The sequence below is a fragment of the Bos indicus x Bos taurus genome, chromosome 15 (assembly GCF_003369695.1).
Source record: "Bos indicus x Bos taurus breed Angus x Brahman F1 hybrid chromosome 15, Bos_hybrid_MaternalHap_v2.0, whole genome shotgun sequence".
NCBI classification, from domain to species: Eukaryota; Metazoa; Chordata; class Mammalia; order Artiodactyla; family Bovidae; genus Bos; species Bos indicus x Bos taurus.
Genome location: NC_040090.1, coordinates 73,877,725 through 73,899,428, shown reverse-complemented (window position 1 = coordinate 73,899,428; position 21,704 = coordinate 73,877,725). Strand labels below are relative to the sequence as shown.

General features: G+C 35.6%; 1 protein-coding gene across 3 annotated transcripts in view; it reads right to left on the bottom strand.

Moving 5' to 3' along the window:
- The window catches only part of CNTN5 (contactin 5), a 1,679,852-nt gene extending 1,659,338 nt beyond the window's left edge, over positions 1-20,514 (bottom strand). For all 3 annotated transcript variants that reach the window (XM_027563907.1, XM_027563903.1, XM_027563906.1), the window contains exon 1: positions 20,171-20,514. The gene's annotated coding sequence lies outside the window, so the exon portion shown is untranslated. The remainder of the gene's footprint in view (positions 1-20,170) is intronic.
- Positions 20,515-21,704: the final 1,190 nt, after the last annotated feature.

The following is a 21,704-nucleotide window of genomic DNA, read 5'->3' as shown; positions in this document are numbered from 1 at the left end:
CATAGCTAGTGGCGCTAGCTATAATAGATTAGCTAATAGATTAGAATTTGTTACTTTACAAAACTCAAATAAGTATTACTGATTTGGACATTTAAATTAAATTATGGCCCTTAATCATGTAATAAATAGGACTTTGTATATTACCCATAACTATCACCAAGTTATTTCCATATGTGCTAAAAACTCAAAGATTAAGGGCTATTTTTTATGATAGCATGCTATTTAGACTCTAACTAATTTAAACAACAAAATCTATGGCTATCTAAAAATACATTTCATGAGAGTCGTTGTTCTAAATCATGCCTGATTCCTTGCAATCTCATGGACTGCAGCATACCAGGCTTCCCTGTCCTACACTGTCTCCTGGAGTTTGCTCAAATTCATGTCAGTTGGTAATGTTAATTAACCATCTAATCCTCTTCTGAGGTTGTTGATATTTCTCCCAGACATCTCGATTCCAGATTGTGATTCATCCAGCCTGGCATTTTGCATGATGTACTTTACATATAAGGGTGACAATATACAGCCTTGATATACTCCTTTCCCAATTCGGAATCAGTCCATTGTTCCTTGTCTGGTTCTAACTGTAGCTTCTTGACCCACATGCAGGTTTCTCAAGAGACAGGAAAGGGTTTTCCATTTCTTGAAGAATTTACCACAGTTTGTTGTGATCCACCCAAGCAAAGGCTTTCGTGTACTCAATGAAGCAGTAGATATTTTTTTCTGGAATTCCCTTGCTTTCTCTATGATCCAACGAATGTTGGCCATGTGATATCTGGTTCCTCTGCTTTTTCTAAATACAACTTGTACATCTGGAAGTTCTCATTTCATGTACTGCTGAAGCCCAGATTGAAGGAATTTGAGCATAACCTTACTAGCATGGGAAATGAGCGCAAGTGTATTGAAATTATACAACATGGTAGGATTTGTGTATGCCTTCAGTAAGCATTTGGCAAAGGTCTTAAGTCTTTGGTGATGGGAATAGGGACTTCAGTAAATTGATCTTCACTGAATTAACAAGAAGAGAGGTAAAGTATGCCAACAAATGAGTCTGGAGAAGGGAAGTGTGAAAGTACACATAGGTATTAGCTCAAGCAAAAGCAGGACAAGAAAGTGTCTTGCTTTTATTTTTCTCTTTGAATTATTTTTTTAATTTATTTTTTTATTTTTTTTAACTTTACAATATTGTATTGGTTTTGCCATGTATTAACATGAATCCACCACAGGTATACTCATGTTCCCCATCCTGAACCCTCCTCCCTCCTCCCTCCCTATACTGGATCAGCTTCTATTCTTTTAGGACAAAAGCAAGTCAGTGAATGTATGCAGCGTCCATAGTGGCTCAGACAGTAAAGCATCTGCCTATAATGCAGGAGACCAAGGTTTGATCTCTGGCTCGGGAAGATGCACTGGAGAAGGAAATGGCAACCCACTCCAGTACTCTTGCCTGAAAAATTCGATGGACAGAGGAGCCTGGGGGGCTACAATCCATGAGGTCGCAAAGAGTCGGACACGACTGAGTGACTTCACTTTCTTTAAGCCAGTGAAAAGGAGAAACTGAAGATACTAAAGAGTGGGCAAAAACCTGAGAGATGGAGACCCAACAGAAGGAAAAATAAAATGACTGAATAAAAGCAGATGTGGAAACAAAAGTGTTGAAAAGGTAAAATTTTCAGGTAAGTTTTGAAATAATAAAAACATTCACAGAGATGGTTTGTAAGGGTAAATACCTACTCTACCAAAGTTAAGGCCATATTCTGAAAATTCAAGGCCATCACAGCCTGTCTTACTAGTTTCGTGTTCTCATTGAATAAATGAGAAACAGAGATTTCTAGATTCAAGGATACCATTTCAGTTTAAAACAAAGTCATATTTCTTTATCTATAAAGTTTTTGTTTGCGCTGTGCTTAGTTGCTCAGTAGTGTCTAACTCTTTGCAACACCATGGACTGTACCCTGCCAGGCTCCTCTGTCCATGGAATTCTCCAGGCAAAAATAGTGGAGTAGGTGGCCATTTCCTTCTCCAGGGGATCTTCCCAAACCAGGGATAGAACCCAGGTCTCTGGCATTACAGGCGGATTTTTTACCTACTGCACCAACCAGGGAAGCCCCTATACCTTTTGTTTATATCTCCTAAATTGCTTTTATTACTATCATTAATACTAATACTTCAAAAAGGGCATTAATTAAATTTTGCGGTTTTGTTTTTTAATTTTTCATTGAGCCCTAAGATTATGGCTAGCAGAAAAATGTTAGTGGTTAATACTTGAGATTTATGACAGTTTTTACTTCTGCAGAGTACATCATGAGAAACACTGGGCTGGAAGAAACACAAGCTGGAATCAAGATTGCTGAGAGAGACATCAATAATCTCAGATATGCAGATGATACCACCCTTATGGCAGAAAGTGAAGAGGAACTCAAAAGCCTCTTGATTAAAGTAAAAGAGGAGAGTGAAAAAGTTGGCTTAAAGCTCAACATTCAGAAAACTAAGATCATGGCATCTGGTCCCATCACTTCATGGGAAATAGATGGGGAAACAGTGTCTGACTTTATTTTTGAGGGCTCCAAAATCACTGCAGATGGTGACTGCAGCCATGAAATTAAAAGACGCTTACTCCTTGAAAGAAAAGTTATGACCAACCTAGATAGCATATTAAAAAGCAGAGACAGAACTTTGCCAATTCCAGTGGTCATGTATGCATATGAGAGTTGGACTGTGAAGAAAGCTGAGCACCGAATAATTCATGCTTTTGAACTGTGGTGCTGGAGAAGACTCTTGAGAGTCCCTTGGACTGCAAGGAGATTAACTAGTCCATTCTGAAAGAGATCAGTCCTGGGTGTTCATTGGAAGGACTGACGCTAAAGCTGAAACTCTAATACTTTGGCTACCTCATGTGAAGAGCTGACTCATTGAAAAAGAATCTGATGCTGGGAGGGATTGGGGGCAGGAGGAGAAGGGGATGACAGAGGATGAGATGGTTGGATGGCATCACCGACTCGATGGACATGAGTCTGAGTGAACTCCAGGAGTTGGTGATGGACAGGGAGGCCTGGTGTGCTATGATTCATGGGGTCACAAAGAGTCAGACATGACTGAACTGAACTGAACATAAAAGATGTTGAAAGCGTACACAATATCTCTATACATGCATCAGCAAAACCATTTATATAATGGATATTGTGAGGTTCTGATTTATGAATAAAAAGTTCAGAGTAAACTTGATACATTGCTAATATATAAAAATGAGTTTCCTCCATCTACATGTCAACTTGCCTTCAACATAATAAACAGCAAATAAACACAGGATGAATTGAAGTGTACTCAATTTTTACTTTTATTTTTGCATGAGCTCTTAATATTTCTTTTTTCTTTGGTCTTTTCTTTGAATTTTTATAATTTCAGGTTTTTAAATTTAAATTATATGGAAAGTAACATAGTTAACTGGTAAATATAAAGCCTAAGAATAAGGGCATCAAATATTACCAAACATATGTATTATGCTCATTAATCAGGTAGGTGCAATATTTATTCACATTATATTCACATATAATGTGTTTAATGTATATAATCATTTTTATGATAAACCTTTGCTACAGGAATTTCTTTTCTCCAAGACTAATAATTTAAGTAATGTCTTCGACCTTTGAGACTTTTCATAGTATTTGGAATAAAAAAACAATATATTTAAATATTAAAAAAATGGTTTGGGTTCTAATCATTAAATTTTCTAATTTTTTTTCAAAATTTACATATATTTGAGTCATAATTAATCATCTCTTGCTTTTTTTGTAGTAATTGGCACCTTGTTAACCATAGTCCAACTGTCCAAATCTTATCCCCCTGCTGTTAGTAAAGATCTGCTGTGGAATTGTTCTTATCAAATTGATTCTATGCCCAAATGAAAAATAAATTCTTAACCCCTCTTTCACCTTAAAAAATGCTAAGTCTAAAATTAAAAAACAAATTAACATATGTATATTCAACTTATTTGAGGGATTTTCTTTTTGATACTGACATGCTACACCATTTTTAATGTCAAAAAAAACTCTCAATTTCTTTCATAGACATTTAGGAATGCCAAAGAACATTCCTTTTTAATGTTTGATAGGCCTGATTCCCCCAGGCCATCTATTTCTCAGCACTAGGACCACAGAAGCTAATACAATTGTTTTCTTTCCTGCTTTTGGAGTCAGTGCTCAGCAAGCAGGAAGTATACACACTCATTCGTCTTTTCCCTTGTTAACCAACTGCCTACTATTCAGTAAAATCACAGAAATGATAAATTAATTTTAACTGTGCACACTGAAATGTCTGTGACTCCAGCTAGTGTCTTTGTATTTGCACTTGCAAACTCATTTTTTCCCTGATCTCAGAAAGGAGTCTTGGTCTTCTATTTGGTTTTTACTTTTAGTGTTTTCTATTGAGGCAGAGAGAAAACAACGAACAGCAGCTTAGCTTTCCTGTATTTGTCTAGTGATGGAAAAAATAATATAGATCCTTACACAGTATTTCCTGTTGATGACACACAGCTCTTGTTCAGAGGGAACGGGTTCATAGAATGGAATAATAAGATAAAGAAGAAAGAAGAGCAGGAGATAAAGGAGTTAACAACACCCCAAGACTTAAATAGTGTCAATGATCTGAAAAACTGAGAAATACTTTTAGGCTTGTTGGGATCAAAATCCTCTCTAGTAGTTCCCTGTTCTTTTTTCTCCTAAAACGCATTTACTATTTTTGTATTCCTGATGTTTCTATGACCTTATGACATCAAGTTTATGGATTCAATTTTAAATTGTTATCAAAAAGATGGTGACTGCAGCCATAAAATTAAAAGTAACTTACTCCTTGGAAGAAAAGTTATGACCAACCTAAACAGCATATTAAAAAGCAGAGACATTACTTTGCCAACAAAGGTCCGTCTAGTCAAGGCTGTTTTTCCAGTACTCATGTATGGAGGTGAGAGTTGGACTATAAAGAAAGCTGAACACCGAAGAACTGATGCTTTTGAACTGTGGTGTTGGAGAAGTCCCTTGGACTGCAAGGAGATCCAACTAGTCCATCCTAAAGCAAATCAGTCCTGAATATTCATTGGAAGGACTGATGTTGAAGCTGAAACTCCAATACTGTGGCCACCTGATGTGAAAAGCCAACTCATTTGAAAAGACCCTGATGCTGGGAAAAATTGAAGGCAGGAGGAGAAGGGGACGACAGAGGATGAGATGGTTGGAAGGCATCACCGACTCATTGGACAGGAGTCTGAGTAAATTCCAGGAGTTGGTGATGGACAGGGAGACCTGGCATGCTGTAGTTCACGAGGTCGCAAAGAGTCAGACATGATTGAGCAACTGAACTGAAAATACACACCAGAATGGGGAAAACATTATTTTTTAGGATAAGATAATTATGTTTTATTTAAAATAGACCCCAACTTCTCTGGTGTCCAGTGGTTAAGAATCTGCCTGCCAATGAAGGGAATCTAAGCTCACTCCCCAGTCCAGGAAGGTCCCATATGCCACAGAGCAACTAGGCCTGTGTGCTGCAAGTACTGAGCCAGTGCTCTAGAGCCTGGAAGCTGCAGCTACTGAGTCTTTGTGCCCCAAATTTTGAGCCTGCACACTTAAGAGTCCACACTCAGCAACAAAAGAAGCCACCACAATGAGAAGTCCACACATCACAATGAAGAGTGGTCCCTGCTTACCACAACAAAGAGTAGTCCCTGCTGGCGCAAGTAGAGAAAGCCTGTGCATAGCAAAAAGACCCAGTGCAGCTAAAAAATAAAAAAATAAAAAAAATAGAACCCAAAATATATCTATGACAAAAATTTAATTATATGAAAAGATGTAGAAAATGCTTTTCCAGCTAATTTTTTATTATTATGATAACTTTGGTATCTAATAGACATACACCACATGTTAGCAGATTGCTAATTTGTTGAATTGGAATAGAATTATATGGTAGGAAGAAATAAGTTTATACAGGACATTTTACTCATTGCTACTTGAGATCTCATTCAATGGTGAAATTCAAACATGATATATCATTTTTCATTATAAACTTTACCTATGTAGTATCTTACAATAAAGTATAAAATAGTATATATCCTTCTTGATTTCATTGTGCTAAGAAGTTTCAACTTTGTGGAACTGATTTATAAATGATGTATAAAATGAAAAACATGTGCCCATGTTTCAGGAGTGCTAAAGTAATATTGGTCTACTGCCCATATTTTTATAACACATATTATTACATGTTCTATAATGAGAAATGCAGATACAACAAAATTCATAAACTCAATGGATTTTGAAACTGAAATAAAAATGTTAAAAATGCTTAAAAACCTTCAATACAAATTCCTCAAGGATATACAACCTTGGTTTCTTTATTATAATTAGGAAAAGATAACTTGGACAAATAATGAGTTTTACTGACTTTATCAGGTCCAGTTTCAAACCCAAACTTACACAGAGTCATAGTAAAGAATACTTGCTGAGAGATCATTCTGTGTTATACTATACTAAAGGTAATTTGCTTCTTATGCAGCATTTCTCAATACTGGAATCTTCAAAGCCTTGTTATTTATAGTGAATTATGTTAGGACAAAGGGCTAATATAATCAAACAAATATTTCACTTGTTGATGTTATACAAAGTAGTTCCAAAAAAAGATCAAAATATGTTCCTATCTTTAAAGCAGTTTATTATTTCCAGGTAGAAAAAGTAGTTTTTGCATGGAGATATCTGGAAGCATCATTTGGGGCAGAAGTATAATGTCAGCAAAAGTACAGAGATGGGAAATGTAATGACAGGTTTTGATGTAGGTTGTGGCTCAATCCACAATGTGTTCATTGGTGTAGTTGCAGAGGAGCCTTGAAAGGGTTTCTAAAGGACGGTTATAGAACTCCTCGGCATGCTGCAGAATCTGAAATGTGTTCTTCAAAGAGCCGGAGCCATTAGAACTTTCAAAGCAAGGAAATGGCATGACAAGACTTGAAAGATTTGAAAGATTACTGAAAGATTATTCCATCAGAAAGATTGATACATGGGAGAATACAGAGAGATAAAGCAATCTGGAGATGTTACTCTAGTGAAAGATGCCCTAAACTAGTGCTGGGTAAATAAAATTTGGAAGACTAGTTTGAAAATGAGAGGGCATATTTGTCGAGAGAAGTTCCTATGCTTGAAGCCTTTCCCAGTCTACCCAAGTAGAACTGTCTCCTCCTCATTTTAATGCCACTGAATCTTTTACACACAGCACAGGAAAGGGAAAACAATGTTATTTACAAAACATCTCTGACTTTTCACAGATGTGCATTTTATTTTTTTCAAAAATTTGGCAATGCCTCAAATAATTTTTAATTGACTTCTTGCTGCTATGTGTTTCTTGGTTTCGGTTAATATGTAAAGGGAATAAGAAAAAGATCAATTTAATAGACTTAAACTGAGGAAGGGCAAAAAGAAAAAATGTTTTATTAAATATATAAAATGTTCAAAATATTAGGCATAAATTAAAGCAAAAACAAGATACTTTTCATCTATTCCACCCGGTATAGATTGAGAAGTTTGGTATACACTGTACTGCTACAATATGGAGAGGCAGACATTCTAATACATTGTTGGTGGGAGTACTAATTGGAAACATCCCTGTGGAAGGCAATTTGGCAGTAAAACCGATATTCTAAATGCATGTTCTCACTGACCCAGCAACTCTACTTCTAGATCTACCCACACTTGTATAAAAATGCATATATAAGAATTTTCATTTCATATTCAGTCATACTTGCTTATAAAATAAGTTGACAAAGAATTTCAAGTCAATAATTATTTATATAAACTATGATATATCTTTATTATGGAGTAGTTTAAAGTGTTCAAAAATTGTATACCTTTTTGAATTGTAATGCACACAACCAAAATTATTTTAAGAAAAAAAAAAGACATACTGTAACAGCTTCATAAAGTATGTAGATACAAAGTCCTGTTGAGGATGGCTACTTTCTAGAGGAGCTAGAAGACATTTCAGGGCTTTGATTATATTCTTTTTATACTGTTCATTGTCGATTCAAGGATGTTAGGGAAAAAAAGATGACAACAGTATTCATTCTCTACATTGAGTTGTGAGAGCTGCTTTATTCTGCAGTGGCCAGGTTGATCACGCACCCAATGGAGCAAATCACTTGTACTCAAACATAAAGTATCTCAGGATCATATTTAAAGTAATTGTCAGACAGCACTCCACTCTTTATCAATGAAGGGCTAGATAAAAATATAAGCACCTTTTTGTTACTGGAAAGTAATTCCTCTACAAAACAATGGTTTTCTAAATTAATTCTTTTTTTTTTAATTTTTTTTATTCAATTTTAATTAAAAAAAATTATACATGTGTTCCCCATCCTGAACCCTCCTCCCTCCTACCTCCCCATACCATCCCTCTGGGTCGTCCCAGTGCACCAGCCCCAAGCATCCAGCATCGTGCATTGAACCTGGACTGGCATCTCATTTCATACATGACATTTCACATGTTTCAATGCCATTCTCCCAAATCTTCCCACCCTCTCCCTCTCCCACAGAGTCCATAAGCCTGTTCTATACATCAGTGTCTCTTTTGCTGTCTCGTATACAGGGTTATCGTTACCATCTTTCTAAATTCCATATATATGCATTAGTATACTGTATTGGTGTTTGTCCTTCTGGCTTACTTCACTCTGTATAATAGGCTCCAGTTTCATCCACCTCATTAGAACTGATTCAAATGTATTCTTTTTAATGGCTGAGTAATACTCCACTGTGTATATGTACCACAGCTTTCTTATCCATTCATCTGCTGATGGACATCTAGGTTGTTTCCATGTCCTGGCTATTATAAACAGTGCTGCGATGAACATTGGGGTACACGTGTCTCTTTCCCTTCTGGTTTCCTCAGTGTGTATGCCCAGCAGTGGGATTGCTGGTCTAAATTAATTCTTAATATAATGTTTCTATTATTTTTACCTGGGGAAAAATTAATAAGATATATCTATTTTAATTTGCATTTTCCTTTTTCCTCTTGAGAAAACCTGAATTACCTTACTGTGTTTGAAATAAAAAGGATAAAAGAACCTAATTATAGAGTAATTTCTTCAAATAAAAAAGAAATTGATCTCAGATAGACCATTTATCTAAACACTGGCTAAAGGCAAAAACTAAATAAAGATTAACATTTGGAAAAAGTAGTTAACTTGAAAATAAATCAAGACAGTTGTCTTAACTTTTAAGCATCTATTAAAGTTGTAATATGCAGGAGACACCTGATCATGCAGAATATCTAAACAGGGAAAATAAGAATTAGAATAAGAACACTGAATAATTTCTTTATTCTAAATTAGTATTTATCAGAACAACTAGACAATATATTTTAACAGATGGCATTTGTATATTCAATCTTGGAAGATCAACCATACATTTATACCTAAAGCCTATTATCTTATAAGAAAACTACATGCAGAAAAAGATGAAAAGACACTTTCATTTCAGGTGAAATATCAGCTCCAGGCATTTTGAAAAGATGTGAATACTCAAGATATGAATACTTACTTAATCACATCCTTATTGAACAGTGTAAAACTGCTTTCTATCAGCTCCCTCTCCTGTCTGCTTTGCAGCTTTCTCCGCCTTTCATTTTCCCTCTCTCGCCAGTATCTCCAGACACAGTATAGCTTGACCATACCTTTTTGAAAGACACTATTTTTTATATTAATTTCTTCCATTTTGTAAATAATGTGTCAAATCTTCTGCAATAACAAAATGATCTGTATATACTGGAGGAAGTAGTTGGATTAGTTGTACAGATACAAAACATATACATATTTAAAGTAGCACACTGATCATAAATATGCTGATAATAACTTCTTGTCATAGCAGCCAAGCCAATAAAAGCAATATACCAAATATTACTTTATAAAAATACACCTGTAAAATGTTTGCAAAATGAAATCTTTTTATTTTTACTATTAAATGACAATTCACAGTTTAAAAGATACACATACATATTTGCTTTAATGAATTAGCAGTAAATTATCATTTAATGATTACAGCATAAGCCACTCTCATAATTTTTGTAATTAACAAGAATGTAATAAAATTTGAAGGAACTTATTTTCAAATGAATATACTTTATACCATTTTATGTCACATGAGATTCAAAAACAGTATTTGAAACATCTCCCCCTCCTACCAAAATAGATCCTATGTTCTAAATAATTTTGTAAAGGGACATTAAAGACTTATTTTTTGACAACAACTACGTTTTTAAGCAAATAAAAAGACAATTAAGAACAAAATCATCTCTTTAAATATGTCCAAGTTAAATTAATAAAATGAAAAGAAAGCACCTATGAGCAAATTTACAAGGCTGTGCGTACAAATTAAGTGGTTTTCCTCATATTTGGAAAACTAGAATGATTGTACCCATGTATATTTGTACAAAATTCAAATGATTTTTCTGCCTTTAAATATTTCTTGAACCTAAGCATAAAATGAGATTTTTATAAGCAACTAGACCTATAGATGTGAAGAATATGATTTTGCCTTCTGAAGCTACAGTCTCATTGCCTTCCTTAAAAAGAAAAAAAAAAAAGAAAAGTTGTTAGTAGTTAACATCATCCTTCAACAGGAAAAGAACTGAAAGCTCAGAAAGGTTATTGTTTTGTTCAGGGAAACCAACACAAGCTGCTGAGCCAGGACCAAGCATGGGTGTAACAAGTCCATATTCTTTCCATGGCCTCCCCATATGCCAGGAATATGATCCCTTTTCATATTATCTCTATTTGGTGGACTCTATCCTAAACTCAGCTGTCCACAACTATAGTTCTGTTTCAATTTTCCTCTTCATCAAAACTTCACATCATACACAGCCTCTGAATCACAGGTGATCAAAACTTGAAGAGAAAAAGTTCTTTTCTTTCATTGATTTTAACTTTTTTGCTTGAGAAAGTAAATATTAATAAACTGAGGAAGTGACCTGATCAACTAACAACAAGCTGAAAAACTGGGGCTGAACTTGTCTTAAATAACACCTAATCTTAAAATGAACTGTTTACATTTTGCTTTTGAAAAAAATTCCAATTCTGCAATTGTCTCCTGGAATCCTTTACATTTCCTCATTTGGCATATATTAACATTTTGCATTACAAAGAATTGCCTTTACATTAAGTAATCTTTCTGCTGCTGCTGCTGCTGCTAAATCACTTCAGTCGCTTCAGTCGTGTCCGACTCTGTGCGACCCCAGAGACGGCAGCCAACCAGGCCCCCCGTCCCTGGGATTCTCCAGGCAAGAACACTGGAGTGGGTTGCCATTTCCTACTTCCTTCTAAATATCCACATCATTTCTGCCTCTCTTCTCACCAACTGAAAAAGACATTGACAATCCCTAACTGAAACTTCCTTCAAGTCCCAGTGTTTCTTGTTTTACCTGGGAAGTCAGTTAAATCCATCCCCACAATGACAATTTCTGTTCCTCCAAGGTAGTGAGAAATGTGTGAGCAATAGCTCAAAATTATGTTTACTTGTACATTTTCTTAAGTTTCTTACTGTGTTCTGACTGATTATTTTCCATGTCTCCACTGTCAGGGATCAAAACTTTCACTTCCTTCAGATCTCCAAAAGTAGTGGTACTATAAATACTAATTTTTTTAAGAAATGTCTACTGAAGTAAATTATTCAAATAAAAAAGAAGACACACAGAATAATCTTTTAAGGATTTTGGTCTACACATGTCAGTATCACTGTCCACAGGTAAAACAGCATTGTGCCTCACACAAGGACAGAATATTTTGGTAGACAGATAATTTACAGCTTATATGTTAGAAGGGACTGATGTAAAATCAAAATTTCTTCCCAGGTTTATGCTTTTGATGTTTCTAACGTCATTTTTTTGTCACTGAAAAGTCAATCTTTTTCTTTTATATTATCACAATTGCATGACATTTTACTATTCTGATGTTGCACATAAATAAAGGTTAAGTTACTTTTCTAAAATTACACAGCTAATAAGTCATAGAGCCAACACTGAATCCTAAAATTCAAACACCAAACCCCCTAATGCATACTGCCTCTTTATATTAGATATAGTACTATAATTATCAAAATAACATTTACCACCTGCTTCTGTTACTACTATTACTACTACTATATAGTAGGGACTGTGTAAGCAAAGCCTCACAGCCTCACGGTTAATCCACCCCTGCAAAATGACTATTGCCAACACCAGTACCATAAATATTCCATACTTAATAACTGAAGGAAATCAAGCTTATTTATAACATAAAAGAACTGCATTTTTTTCACAGCATCTAAGCCACATTCACCACAAATCCGTCTATATCATTAGAGACTAGACGGTTTTAAGATACTAAAGTTAGCACTATAATGAGATGTAGAAAAATACAACATTCATTTAAAGTGGTTAGGTGAATCTTGAAACCAAAGGTACTTCAGAACAACTTAGGCACTAGGAAGTAAACACAGCAATTAGAGAACCAATGCTAGCATGAAACACTGTATGCCAGAAAGTCGCAGTAGAAGTAAACAGCCATCTCCAAAAGGAGAAATACTGAAAATTTGTATCTCGGCTGTATATAACTCTTAAATGCACATTTCACACTGAATTGTATTCACCCTATGTGCTTATTTCCTCCACCAGCCCATGAGCTACTTATTTCCCTTTACATTCTTACTTGACAACAACTGCCCACCAGGGACCATTTGAGTGAGGAAATAATGTAAAAATTAATTTGAATGTGAAAAGAACTACTTTTATTTAATTTTAATCACTGAAGTGTAAACCACCAAGACCACATTAAGGAATGAAAAACAAACATACGTAGTCATAAGTTTTCAAACATACTTATAATAGTAAATTTTCATAAAATCAATTCTGGATCATTTAACTTAAATCTCAATATTACATATTAAGATTGCTGTTCTCCGAAAATTTCACAGTTAAGTTGTAGGTGAGTAAATAAAGAAAGTAAAAAGTCAAAGAATATTAAGGATCATTTATACTTTGAAGTTTGAGAATATATTTTATATTTTCTACTAGAGTTATTTGCAATGTTTGGTTGTATGCATAGAGTAGAACAAATCTCAGATCAGCCAATCATTTCAACCAATCTTTTACCTCATCGTTGTACATGTATTTTATTGCCTTCAAATACTCAGTATTTAAAGAAAAAGAGAGTCTTAAATATGAAGTCACCCCACATGGACACACAAAACAATTACTGTCTTAATTGGACAAACAAACGTTTGAGAGAAGACATCTGTAAAACTATTATTATAGCAGGAACCCAGCAATATATAACTGCCTTTCCACTGAGTTGCACTGTGCCAATTTTACAGTTTAGCATGTTCAGCTCTACAGAAGAAAAATTTTAGCATATATTCATTCTAAAATAATTTACATCATGTTTTTAAAATTAAGCACAGAGGAACTTTGATTCAGAAACAATGATAACTAAATACTATTATAGGCTCAAAATTGCTCTGTTTAATTCCTTTATTACTGTAACAGTAAAACTAGAATTTATATAAAAGTTGATATTTGAATTGAAAAATACTGCCTATTTCTAAAAAAACTTTTATTTCACTTTCTGTTTTGCATTTTATTAAATGCTAAAATTGTTACTGTCCTAAGGGAGCCCATAATTTAAATTTTATCCAAACTTGTCAAGTCACAGGAATATTCTCTCCTCACATTTTTCATTGATTTTCTATTTCATTTAGTGTATCTCTAAACATGAATTACTGAAGAAAACAATTGCCAATACAGAGAAAAATATTAACAAAAGAAATGGAAAATTCTTTCTAAATATACTGCAGAAAAAACCAACTACAATTATTTTCCTCCTTGGGTTCCCAGGTTTCTTAACTCAAACTGTCAAAAATCTTCTCCCATTTGATTCAGCTGTTGAGTGCACACTAAGTTCATTGTGAAAAAGTTCACAGCTAGCAATTTAATTGTCTAGACATTCAGCCTTTGGTTAAAAGAATATGGGCATAGCTATCTTCTCTGAGTTAATATAACTGGATTTTTAATTTTCTAATCTTAAAAACTGTAAAACATTAGTTTTACAGATAATCAATGGCAAAAGAATATTACATATATCTTAGTTTTGATTTGAGTAGAAATCAAAATAAGATTTTCACAGCAAAAAAACAAAGGTATAAACTATAAAAATCTTTGATTTATATATTAAAGAGACCTCCCATTTTTGCATCAAATGTAATGCTAAACATATAACTTCATCTCTTTACTCTTTATGTTAAATAAAATACTAGCTCTTTAAGACTCCTCCCAAGACTTTCATTGTTGTTCTTCAGTTGCTAAGTCATATTCAACTCTTTGTGACCCCATGGACTTCTGCTGCTGCTAAGTCACTTCCACAACATGATTCCCTGTCCTTCCCTGTCTCCCAGAGTTTGCTCAAATTCATGTCCAATGAGTTGGTGATACTATCAAATCATCTCATCCTCTGCCTCCCCCTTGTCCTTTTGCCTTCAATCTTTCCCCGTATCAGGATCTTTTCCAATGAGTTGGCTCTTCACATCAGGTAGACAAAGAATCAACACTAAGTGGTATTATTTTGTCACCTTTTTCTAAATGTTCTCATTATTCATCATTGATAACTCATGAGATGTGTGCTTATATTTAATGAAATGCTTATTTTAGCCTTAAGAACTCTCCATCAGTAGCTCCACACACTGCCATTTGAATAATGGCACTGAAACAGGAAGAGTGTCAGATTATGAAGTATAAGTATCAATTCTATTACAAAAGAGGTAACTTATAAATTTATCATTATATATACTCAAAACTGGCAAAATTAATCATCACTAACATAGTTTTATTAATTTTTGAACATAAGAGACTAGATTAACCTTGTTTATATCTTTTAGAAAAGAATATAAAGAGATAAGTTTCAAAATAAAAAAATAAGACAAAGCCAAAATCTAATTAAGATTAAATATGACATTTTTCTAAGGTTTCAGAAATATTGGGGAGGGGCACTTAATATTATTTAGATGCCCAGGAAACAATTTTACATTTAATGATTATAAATGCCAATTAAATAAAAATGTATTTCTAGAAAACTATAATTCCTTTTTACATTTCCACTCCAATCTGTATTTTCCAATAGTCATCTTAATCACCAGGAATTTCTTATTATTCTCAAAGTATAAGAGTAACTTATCAAATATTGTATTATTTAAAAGTCAGTTCTTATATAAAGAGAAATTAAATCGGAAACCTAGTAAGTTTAAAATTAAACTCTTTGTTACCTTTGGTTTAGTTTCAGAAAATTTTGTTGTTTAATATTTATAAATATGAAATTAAATATCTGAGAAAATAAAGATGAAACCTCATATACTCAAAAGTAAATTTTTCAACAAATAAATGTACTGTTTCTCTGCTACTTACCGACTAAACACAAACTACTGCAACTAGTGAAATATCTGTGAAAACACATTAAAAATGTGTTTTTGACTCTAGACATTATAACTATAATTACCACATTATGAAATCTCTCTCAATAAGAAGCCCTTAAATTTTTCAGCCTCATGATGAATATTTCTGCCAATATTATGAGTATCAAGAGAAAGAGACTTTCAATCTACCTTTTATCACCTAAGTGATCAGCAGAATTTCTCTTCCTGAACTCCATACGCTATAGTTACTTTACTGGATCATAACAGAAAATGAGATGATCTCCTTTTTGAGCATTTAACAGCTATAAGGATGATAAGGAGCAAGCAGATTCTTATTCCCCATCATAAAATGTTTATTCATATAATTACACTTTTCCAGTCAATAGTCACAAACAAGAGTTTTTGATTACTCAGATGAATGAAATACTTTCTAGTTTTTCCTTGCCTGATGTATAGTGTCTTAATTTTGGATAACCCTCAAATTAGTCATTTTAACCATAGGCTGGTTCATATTTCAGTAAAGACACAAACTGTAAAGGTATGCCTGTGGGACATATACATTAGTAAAATATGTTAATATGTTGTTTTCTTTCAAGATTTTAACTTTTTTGGTCTATACAAGTGAGTATAAGAAATATTTGAAACTATGAGTGGAATAAGAGAAAATGTGCAAGTGCTACTAAGATCTTTAAGAGAAGTCCACTTGTTAAAAAGTGGTATCCAAAGGGAAGCAAGTTAATCAGTGACCACTGAGAAGACCAGAATAAAAATCAGTTTTGTACCTGTGTTGTCAAATCCATCCAATAAAACACTTTTGGAACTATTTAGAAATGACAGTGATCACAAGAAACTCCAGGTCAAGAAATACATGGTAAAACAACATGACTATACTTTCTAAAGTTGCTCATACCATACTGTTTTATATTAGATTAAGAAATGGTTGATTCATTGATTTTTTTCTATTACCCCAAAAGAACAGAATTTTGATTATTTTTCAGAATTACCTTAAGGCCTATTTCTAGAGTTCCATTTCCCTGTACTAAAGAAGAGAAGAGCTTCCATTTTTTGAGCAGCTCCAATATTCTTGTCTGGGAAATCCCATGCACAGAGGAACATGGCAGACTATAGCTCATGGGGTCGCAAAGTGTCGGACATGACTGAGCAACTAACATTTTCAGTTTCAGTAAGTCTTATGAGCTGATGATTCCACTGAAACATTTAAAGTTAAGAAGTCTGTAAGTCAAAAATACAATATGCAATACTCTGGAATATGAAATTAAAGACTGTTTCACTTAAGAGGTTGATAAGGATGAAAATGTTCAACATTTACTATATACACAGATTTATAATAAGTAAAAATCAAATGAAGTTAAATATATTTTCTTAAATCAAGTTCATAGGATATAATTTTAATTTAACCACCAACTGATTAATAAAAGTTTAATATCTTTCTAAAAAGCAAATATATAATAAAGCCATTTAAAAATTCCTCATATCTACATCAGAGCAATACTACCAAATTTGTTTTATTCCTTTTCATGAAAATAATTAACTTAAAAAACTGTAAAAATATCTAAGAGGAATATTAACTGATAGCATTCCATTTTTCAGAACCTTTCTAACATTATACTTTGAATATTAAAAAATATAAAACAGAAATTACTTGAAAGGGTCTGAGTAGAGATATGAGACATCGTTAATGACAGTCATTAACCCTAAATCTTAAGTGTTACAGAGTTTTTGTATACTTCATTACTTTTTAAAATGCTCCAGTCTCTGATGTAGAGTTATTGATCACAAATGCTCAGAAAACAGACCTTGCAAAGATCCCACCGCTTTGAGCTTCCGACCAGCCTCTTTCCTGCTATAAAGTGCTAAGAAGTTTATGCAGCATATAAGCACAATCTTATAACACTTATCTAAAATATCTTGTCAGAAATAAACCTCTCCAACTTTATGTTTGTATCTTCAGAAATAAATAGATGAATAAATCTGAAGTCTTAAAGTTGGAATTTTGAGATATCAAATAATATAAATATACAAGTCTACTTAAATTAAGACAAATACATTTCCAACCTCTTAGTTAAAAAACTGTTTTAACCATATTTAAAAAGAGAGGCAATTCAAGGACTACAGGTAAGCAAAATAGGTGTTCAAGGATGGAATTGGCCTCTCACTATATTTTAAGTATCTTAGTCTCATCAAATTCCTAAATTAGTTTTTAATGGTTACAGGACAGTAAGTTCCTCTGTAAAACTTCGTCTTAACCAAAGGAACTTAAATATAGTTAAAACAACTTTAATCTAGAACAGTCATCCAGACAAGTTTTCATCCTTTTTTTTTTGTTTTTTTTTTTTAATTCCATAAAAGTATACCTTTCTGTTGGAGCTAAAAGACAAACTCCCAAAATGACTTGACTAGCACCACATGCTCTTACTTTCTCCATCTGGAGAGCCCTCTACCCTTTACTGACACCCTCTGGTCCTGATCACTAAGTCAGTTTTGATATTAAACCACACTCCAACCTCTTCCCAGGTGGTGAACATTTCCTAAACTGTTAAATAAAAAAGATATATAAAGAATTATATATTAACCAGACCTGGTTCATTTTTAATAAGGTCACTTAACTGGACACATAAGATTAAACATTTCCAAGAAACTAGTTTTAATTATTTTTCAAATAAACATAGCATATGTCTACATTCAAGGTGTGATTTTAGATTATCTTCCTAACTAACCAAAGATTTCAGACCACCTAATATTTGAAGTATTGCTCACTTTGGGAAACACTAAGGTATTTTAGGAATTCATTTGAAAAATCACACAACTGTAGCTTCTCAGATCTATTTTCAAATGCATCCTCCTATGCTTGTGCCTCACAATTTACAAGCAAAATCTGGCATTCAGCTAATCTATTGGGGTAATGTTCTTTTTTCTAAACTTTGAGAACTCAAACTATCTATGCAGCTGTGTATGGAATCAAAGAGAACTTAAAAATGAATTGCTTTTCCTCCTCATTTTTTAGTTTTCAGATATTTTAAATAAGAACAATTTAAAAATGCCACCAATCCTTGCACAAAACATTGGCACTTATATCGTAACAAACATTTTATTGATTTTCTATTTTCAAATACACTTTAATACCATCTCACCACACTCCAGTTACTTTTCAAATTCTATTTTTTATATCTCATTTCCTTTTTGTAACTGAATTTTGGACTTTGTTTTCTTCACTAACCTAGATGGTCTTAGTAACACCTTTTACTTTTTATTCATTTGTTTCATGTGATGTATTGTTACATAGTCATATTGTTTTTTCCACTTGAATCAAAGGAACATATACCTGTCAAGTATAAGATTCAATATACTACTCCACAGAAAACTTATAATAATCTGAACACGAAGTACAAAAATATGCAAAGAAACATTTGTGAGTGGCTTAAAATGCATTACAGGCACTTTGAAAAAAAATAATGACCTAATCATTACTAATTCTTTTATGTTTAGGGTCACAATATTAATCATGATGAACTCTTAAAGCTTGCTGATAGTCCTAAGTTATTTCTGCAGTCTTGTTATAGTTCAACAGTACACAAAAATACCTCTATTGATTTTAAAATTTGACCCACTATTTGTGTGCAGTTCTCAATGCTAGTATTCTAATGAACATCTATTTCTTTCATCATATTTCCAGTGAAAATAGAGAATCAAAATAGAAGAATGCCATCTTTAAATGACTTTATCTTTTAAATTAACAGAAAAGCAGATGAACTGAACACAGGTTGAGGCAATTCACAAACAGTTAAAAGGCTTTATTTTTCTTCCAAACCTGTGCTTTAATTACCACATTGATTATAGTTTTCATGACAAAGGTTATGAAATTTAAAAATAAAATAATTCTCATTTAGTGAATACTTTTATTTTCAAAATAAGGTTTATTAAAAAACTGAAAATTTTTGAGGTTGTCAGTGTTATTCTTAATTTACTGTATACTATGTTCATATATATGCAAATTAATGTTCTCTCCGATTTTTTCAATAAAAAACTCGGAAATTTTGAGTATATGTCTGAGTGTATTTTTATATTCATTAAAAAAAAAAAAAAACTATCACCTTCCTACACAACACTGAGAAAACACCTTAGCATAACGCAAGATACTTGTTTGTTCGGTCTCTCGAACTTTGTAGAACTCCACTTATAGAGCATCTCTACTGAATTTTAACAAGTTATCGCACTGCCAGATGTCCAGTGATCTAGGCTCTATTCTCACAAACACACTGCTAAGTCAGAAGACACACATTCAGTACCTGAGAACGACAGCCTATTTTCTGAACATTTAGTTTCTCTCGCAGATAATTTCCTACCCTCTCCTGACATCTGTCACCTTCCTGTTCAGTTGTAGGAACTGTTTACTCGCATTCTGAATGACATTACGAGGTACACAAATACATTATGCTTAGCGTTGCCTCAACTTTTCTGACCTACAACCCCAGCAGAGAAAAAGAGCACGTTTGATTTCAAAGAAGAAGAAGGTTGGGGGGCGGGCGGGGGAAAAAGCAGCTTTATGTGACAGTTTAAAAATTCTGGCAACACGGCAAGAAAGGATGGCTTTGCAGAAGCGAGCGTGTCACAAACTGTCAGCGCCTGGGAAGCCAAGTGCACAATCGCAGACAGCAGTCACCGGCGAAGATATGTCAGCCACTTACCAAGGAGACGCCAGGCTTCCCCGTCCTTCCTCCGCGCCTCTCAATTCCCGTCTACCATCCTCCTGCCCGTCGGCACAGCTCAGACAAGAGCCCAGGCTCAGGTGCAGCCCAGCCTGTGGCAGGAGACCAACTGCGGAGTTTCGAGTCCTTCACAGAGAATCCTCCAGCTCGCCCGGCCGCTCCCTGAGGAGGGGACGCAGGTAACGCATCCTTCCCGCGCGGCGCTCCCACGGCACTTCGGCGGCCGCCTCCTGGCCGACACGCTCCGCCACTCTGTAGTTGGTTAAATCAGGGGGCCGGAGCGGCGCCTCCCCCGGCGGGCGCGTCCGGGGCCCGGGCGTCGCGGCCAATGCGTCCGCGAGGCTCGCGCGCCGCGCCTCTGACTGGCTGTGCGGCCCCGCGCGGCCCGCTCCCGCCCCGCCCCCCGCGCCGCCGCCGCCCGCGTCTCCTGCCGCCGGTTTCAGTCGGCGCGTCCCCTGGCGAGCAGGTCCCCTCGCCCCTGGAAGGGATTTCTCTGGGTCTCAGCGTCTCATTCGCTAGCCGCTATTTCCCCCGCGGCCCAACTCCGAACCCCGCCCCGCAACCTGCGCGAATTTCAGTCAGAGATTCCAGCGCGGCCGCGGCCGAACGCGCGGGGCCCCTCCGCTGAGTTCCTGCGCCTCGCGCCGGCCGCTGGCCGTCGGCCGTCTCCCTTCTCCCCGGATTCTCAGAGCCCCGGCGCCTTAACCTCGCGAGGCGGCACCGGCTGCTGCCTTCGCTGAGGCGGGCTCCTGAGTGGACTTTCCCACTTCGGAGAATCCCCTCAGGTCCTGCCTGGGAAGCGCTTCTCTTTGTTTCTACACTTGCGAGTTTTATCTCAGGGCTCTTAGACGCTCTTGTGTTTGTGTCTCCCTGATCCCCCGCCCGCCCCGGCTCACTTCAAAATAAACTCAAGACCGAGTGGGCTTAGTCTCAGACAGCAGCCCCCTTTCCTTTCTGATTTTTTCCTTTCCCGATGGATGTAACTGGAAACATAACACAGGTAGTAAATCCACAGTGTGGCAGCTTTAGTGCCATTGTTCAGCCAGTACCCCCTCCTACTTTTCCTGAGTCCTTCTCGAATTCTCTCCCTGGATGTAATTGTTGGTTAAATTATGCTACATGTCTTTGGCAACCTATTTCCATAGATGGCGGGGTTAGCACCTGTTTGTAATGAGACGGCAGTCCCACCCACTGTTGGCTGTTTCTGCCTGTCTGTCTCTGGAACTGGGAGCGAGCCGCAGGCCGCCCCCGCTGCCGGCCGGCGGCCGCCTCTCATGTGACGAGTCCAGCCTCACCCTCACGGAGGCTGTTTCTCCTGCTCACTTAATCCCCTGATGGGGTCTGACGGCTCTAATTGGCGAGGAGAGTTCAGTGTCGTGCAGCCTGTAGCTGGAAGCCTTCCTGCCACTAGCTCTGTGTTCTCTATTTTGCAGCTTTTCTGGTAATTAAAATTAGTCTTTTTCCTGTTTCTTGGCTGCTTCTCATTCATCCACACATGTTGTACAAACAGCCA